Consider the following 6,640-nt stretch of genomic DNA (forward strand, 5'->3'; position numbering starts at 1 on the left):
AGTCGGTTAAGCATCTGACTTTGGCTCAGGTCATGATCTCACAGTTCGTAGGTTCGAGCCCTGTGTCAGGCTCTGTGCTGACTGCCAGCTCAGAGCCTGGAGCCTGCTTCAGATTCTGTGTTTCCCTCTCTCTGACTCTCCCCTGCTCATGTTGTCTCTCTCTCTCTCAGAAATAAATAAACCATTAAAAACTTTTTTAAAAAACAAAACAAAAAACTAAGTGTTGTTTCTGGGGGATTGCCTTAAATTCATAGATGAATTTACAATTTACAACTTGATGATGTTGAATCTTCCTCTTCAAGACCCAGTGAACCTTTCCTTTCACTCCAAGTCTCCTTTACTCCTTTGGAAATATTTGTCTTCAAGGAGTTCTTAAGAAGTTTTTTTTCCCTAAATATTTTATTATTGTTGTTATTGTAAGTGGGATTTCATCCATCTCATAACTGACCGTTTAGATAGAGATGTTGATGTCAAAAAACCCTATATTGATGTGTGTATATATGTATATATTTTTTTAAGATTTTATTTTAAGTTTTTAAAGTTTATTTATTTTGAAAAAGAGCAAGCGCAAGAGAATGAGCATGAGTGGGGGAGGGACACAGAGAGGGAGAGACAGAATCCCAAACAGGCTCCGTGCTATCAGCACAGAGCCCAGGGCAGGGCTGGAACTCATAAACTGTGACATAACGACCTGAGCTGAATCCAAGAGTTGGATGTTTAACTGACTCAGCCACCCAGGGGCTCCCTAACGATTGTATTTCTCAAAGTGGGGCTCGAACCCAGAACCGCAAGATCAAGAGTCGCATGCTCTCCTGACGGAGCTAGCCAGGCATCCCTTGATGTATATATATATTAACTTTTATTGACATTGAGTACCTTTAGGCCAATCATGCTCTTCGATTAATCACAAGTTCCACCTCTCTCAATCATATTAAACAATTTGTCCCTTTCCTGAAGGAATTTAGATTCCTTAACAATTAGATGGTTAACCTGGCTTATATTCAGAAACAAACGGAAAACAATTGCAAGGGAAACCTGGGAGAATATACAATCAAATGCTTATTAGTTAAGATAGTAGCTATACTATAACCCAAAGAGCTCTCCAAATAGTACAGTGGTGCCCACGGTCAAGTGTTCACCCCCCCCACAGTACAGCAGTGTTTTGCTGTCAAAGAGTCCAATAAGAATTGAGGACAAGTCCATTGAAGATAGAAAAGGCAGTCTTCACACGTTTTTCAGGTGGGTTGGGCTGCTTCTGAAATCAGGTAGTTCAAGGACCACCAGCAGGGAACAGTGGGGACCCCAAGCTAAGAAGAGCGCCCTCAGGTGCCAATACTGGGTGGTCAGGGAGAAAGTAGGAGCCCCAGGGGAGTGGTTACCAGAGAGGGTCTAAGTTTGGGGCCAAAACCCCACTGTTCCCTGAGCCCCCTGCTGTCTAGTCCTACAAATCACTTTATTCAGAACCCGGGTTTACTGCCCTTTCTTCCTCCTCCAGCACCTTTATCAGAAAAATCAACCTTTATGTTCTTCATTTAGTTACCGTGGACTGCCTATATATGCCAGACCCCGAAGGAACTGAAGACGTAGGCTCTCTTCTACAGAAGGGGCACCTGCCTTGCAGCCAGTGATGGGCTATGGCATCAGTAGGTGCTTTAATAGGGCTGCCCTGTGACAATGTGCCTCGGGGTGTCTGAGGAAATGGAGAAAGAAGCAAGACTGAGGAATATAGATCTCAAAGACTGGCTCCCATATTGTTACATAAACAATTTGAGCAGGACTTGTTAGGCAAAAGAAAAGAGTATCAAGCGGTTGTGGAAGGACATAGAGATGAAATGTAACAGATTAAAACCCTGAGTGGTTGGGGGAGACAGAGTCATTATTACAATTCCAATTTACAGTAAAATGTTGACTTTTTTTTTTTAGACTGAAAACGGTGAAGTGCAAGTTTCTCCTTAATTTCCCACCTCCCATCTGCTTCTGGTTGATGTTGTGGAGGAAACTCAGGATGAGAAAGACATTGTTCATCACATAAGGGGAATCCCGGCTTAGACACTCTCCTGTGCCCTCACTTGAAACTCACAGTATTTTGGGTTTTGTGTTAAAATTTTTATTGGGGTAACATATACAGAACATAAAATTTACCATCTTCACCCTTTTTCGGTACACAATCCAGTGACATTAATTACACACACATTGCAGTGTCACCGTCACCACCATACATCTCCAGAAAATTTTCATCTTTCCAAACTGAAACACTGTACCCATTAGACAGGAACTCCCGCTCCCCCCTCCCCCAGCCCCTGGTACCCACCCTTCTACTTTGTGTCTATGAATTTGGCTATTTCAGGTCCCTCATGCAAGTGGAATTATCCATTGGTCCTTCTGTGACTGATTTACGTACCCTAATGTCCTCAAGGTTCATCCATGCTGTAGCATGTGTGAGAATTTCCTTCCTTTTTAAGGCTGAATAATATTCCATTGTGTGGATAGATCACATTTTGTCTGCCATTCATCTGTCAGTGGAAATTTGGCTTATTTCCACTTAGTGGCTATTGTGGATAATGCTGACATGAATGTGGGAATACAAATATCTGAGATCCCGGGGGCACCTGGGTGGCTTAATCGGAGGAGCATCCAACTTTGGCTCAGGTCATGATCTCACAGTTGATGGGTTTGAGCCCCACATCGGGCTCTGTGCTGACAGCTCAGGGCCTGGAGCCTGCTCCAGATTGTGTGTCTCCCTCTCTTTCTGCCCCCTCCCTGCTCATGATCTTTCTCTCTGTCAAAAATAAACAGTAAAATAAATCTTAAAAACCACAAATATCTGAGACCCTGGTTTCAGTTCTTTTTAGTGAAATTGCTGGATCATATGGTAATTCTATTTTTAACCCTTTGAGGAACTACTTTACACTCTCCTAGACACACAATATTAAATTTTTTTTCATGTTTACTTTTGAGAGAGAGAGAGAGAGAGAGAGAGACAGGGAGTGAGGGGGCAAGGGGGCAGAGAGAGAGGGAGACACAGAATCCAAAGCAGGCTCCAGGCTCTGAGCTGTCAGCACAGAGCTCGATGCAGGGCTCAAACTCATAACCCATGATCATGACCTGAGCCGAAGTCAGATGTTTATCCCACTGAGCCACCCAGGCGCCCCTAGACTCACAGTATTTTAAAGTTTATTTCATTTCCCCTTGTCTTAAAGGTGGACTTACTTGATTTGGAAGGAGCAACCTATATAGGAATATAGGATGAAGAGCTCAGCCTTGCTGACTTTCTCCTGGTTTCCATAAGTCACCTTGTTTATGAATAAATTGCTCTGAAAACTAATGTGTCTCCCAGAATGATCCAGGAAGCACCGGTGACAAAAATAACTTGTTACACATGCAGATTCCTGAATGTCATCCCTTCCACTGATTCTGACTCTCTGGGGAAGAGGCTAGGCATTCTGCAAGTTTGCCAGGTGATCCTCATGCACATACAAGCGGGAGACCCTGGCTGAGCACAGTTGCTCTGCTGGATTCTAACTGTAACTGGCAGATTTCTAACCTCAGGATTCTCCTATCCATCCTGAAAAATGCTTGACGGGATCTTCTTGACTCCGAACTTCAGAGACAGTCTGGTTGAAGAGGATTGAAACGGTGTGGAATGATTACTGCGTGAAGGGATGGAATAAAATACATACACATGATCACACACACAGGATACTAATTTGATACTCATGAGCCCAGCTGTTCCTTCATGTAGAACATGGAGACTCCTTAGCTGGCCCAAATTCAGCTCCTAATCATATTCTCTTTGAAGGTGTTGATTTCGCATGTTCATTTGTTTGTGTGCCTCACTGAACTGCAAGTAATACCTGCTAGCAGGCATTGTCTTCACACCAAAGCATTTTATTCCAATGACACAGAAACCGTCTGGTCTCCCACGTAGTTGTTCAAAACTTTTAAGTTCAACCTTCATTCGCTACTTCCACAAATCTAACTACTTCTACTCCTAATTTAACTGGGCATAATGTACAAATACTGGAAAACAAGTATCTCTTTTAAAACCAATCTCAGCATACTTTCAAAGCTAGGAGCTACTTTCTCTGTGCTGTGGCCCTAGTATGAGCTGCTTTTGCAGGAAGTCATAAATGGGCGGGGTAGTTTCAGAAACTTGTCTTCCACATATTACAGAACAGCAGTCGCCACCACAGGGATTTCCTGTCTGATTTTCTCAGCACTGGGGTGGAGAACGGGGCTCTAAGAGGGAGACAGATCTAGGTTTCGTTTCCTAGCTCTGCTGGCCTTGTAGAATGAGGTTAAGTCTCTACTTCCTAAGGGGGTGGGGAAAAAGAAAGTGATGCCTGCGAGGCGCCTGGCACCGTGCCTGGCCCCTGGAAAGCACTCTATCACAGGGATCGTTTCGTCCACACACGTGGGCCACCCTCCCACCTGTGTGTGTTCAAACCTGCTCTGTTAGAGCACCGGTCTGTTCTCCTTGGCTATGGCCACTCTTGGCAAGTCCCACCTCTCCCAGCATACTCCCTGCCCTCTGTGCAGTGGCCGAGGGGCCTCTGTTCCGAAGTAAGAAGAAAACACCAGAACCACTAATCTTGCGTTTTTGCTCATGCTTATAGATATTGGGGTGGGCACAGGCTTCTTTTTTACTGATGGGTGCAAAACTGTTCATAGATCACTGAAATGGTTAGTTGCTAGATCCCTAAGATGCAGTTGCATTCGATATTCCCATTTGATAGATGAGAAAACTGAGGCACAAAGTTTTGCCCAAGCTACCGTGTGGGGAAGCTGAGCGTCATACCCAGGCAAGCTGACTTCACAGCTTATAACCTCAACTACTATGGTATTTACTAAAGATTTAAACATGCATCACATTTATAAGACTTCCTTAGTGTTCCATGAGAAACATAGGAAAGTGCTGTGGAATCCCTTTGAAGATTTCTACTTAATAAACAAGGATTAAATTACATATGGTATTTTCAGAAACCATTAGATAGTAGAGAGAGAAAAACAAAATTTGTAAATCTAAGTACAGATGGCATAATAGCTCCTGATGGCATAGCTATTACTTTTGTAAATTCTGAGATGTGATCATATGCATCCCCTCGAGGTTAACTATCGATCGACATGTGGCTATCGCCTCACAATCTGGATTACAGCTAACTCACAGTAGAACTTACATAGAAATGATAATTCTATGCTTGGGTATTTAAAATTTTAGTCCCCAAACTTACATGTGTTCTTAAAGATACCCCTTTCAAGCAAAAAAACCCCTCTTCGTTTTCATGTAATTTTCAACACGTTTGTATGAATACCCATATTTCTAGTGGTGCACTTGATTTCTTATTTTGAGCCCTTAATCAGGTAATCACGTTCTGTGCTCCCCAAATCCTGTACTGGGTCTATTGACACAAACTGCTTCTACACTGCACACGACTACGAAGGAGTAGGATGTCAGGAGAAACTTAAGTGACAATGTTGGCTAGTTCCAAGCCAATCCCTGGCTTAGGAAAGGAAGGACATGAGAGCACGTGTTGGGACAGTGTGCGTCATCTGGCCTCGAAGTTGACTTCATGCAGTGCTCTGGAGGCTGAAAAGGGGACATGAGGTGGACAAGTCTGGAAGGCAAACCATGCTCCCTGGCAGAGAGTTTAGGCTCCCAGAGCAGAGCAGGGGCACCGAGCCAGGATTCTAAATAGGGTAGCTGGCTTAAGTCAGAGAGGCTCGGAATGAGTGGGGTGACCCGCTGCCAGGAGAGAGGAGTCTGTGCTTAGGAAGGGATTATTTTAATGAACAGTGATGTCTCCAAAGTGGTAACGAGATCCCAGAAAGGACAAAGGAAAAGGGAAGAGTCGAAAGAGCCCGTTTCCCTGACAGTAGTTGCAGGCATTAAAGGATCCATGGCCACATCGGCTGATCTGTGTTGAATGGAAAGTGCTGGCAAGGCACATCGCGGTGCGTAACTAAGGTCAGAGCTGTCAGAGTTTTTAAAACTATTTCTTTCAAAGCTGGATGTACTCTGATTTTCATGCGTGATTTTTTTAAAGTTTATTTATAAACTCTACACCCAACATGGGGCTCAAACTCACAACCCCAAGATCAAGAGTCACACTTCTAACTGAGCCAGCCAGGCACACTCCCCCTTTTTTTACATGTTTATGTGTTGAGAGAGCACATGCAAGTGGGGGGCAGAGAGAGAGAGAGAGAGAGAGAGAGAGAATCTGAAGCAGGCTCCAGGCTTTGAGCTGTCAACACAGAGCCTGACACAGGGCTCGAACTCACAGACCTCAAGATCACGACCTGAGCTGAAGTCAGTTGTTCAACCTACTGAGCCACCCAGGCGCCCCAGCCAGGCGCCCCTTCAGATGTGATTTTAATGAGCAAGAGTTAAATATGCTGAGATAACTTTAAGCCCTCACCATTGCTGAACAGTCCGTGGTAATGGGCAATTATTATTTTCAGAAAATAAAGTATTTTGGTTTTAAAATAACAAAGGACGTAGGGGTGAGAGGTAAGAGTAATATCCAACAAGTGTAAACTTTTAGAAAAATATATCAAGACAGCCCACATACCTGCATCAACAGAGAAAACAACTCTTCATTGCCTTCATACTTTACTTCATATTACAAATTTTGTGCTCGCA

This window comes from Crocuta crocuta, unplaced genomic scaffold (genome assembly GCF_008692635.1).
Source record: "Crocuta crocuta isolate KB4526 unplaced genomic scaffold, BGI_CrCroc_1.0 scaffold84, whole genome shotgun sequence".
In the NCBI taxonomy this organism is placed as follows: Eukaryota; Metazoa; Chordata; class Mammalia; order Carnivora; family Hyaenidae; genus Crocuta; species Crocuta crocuta.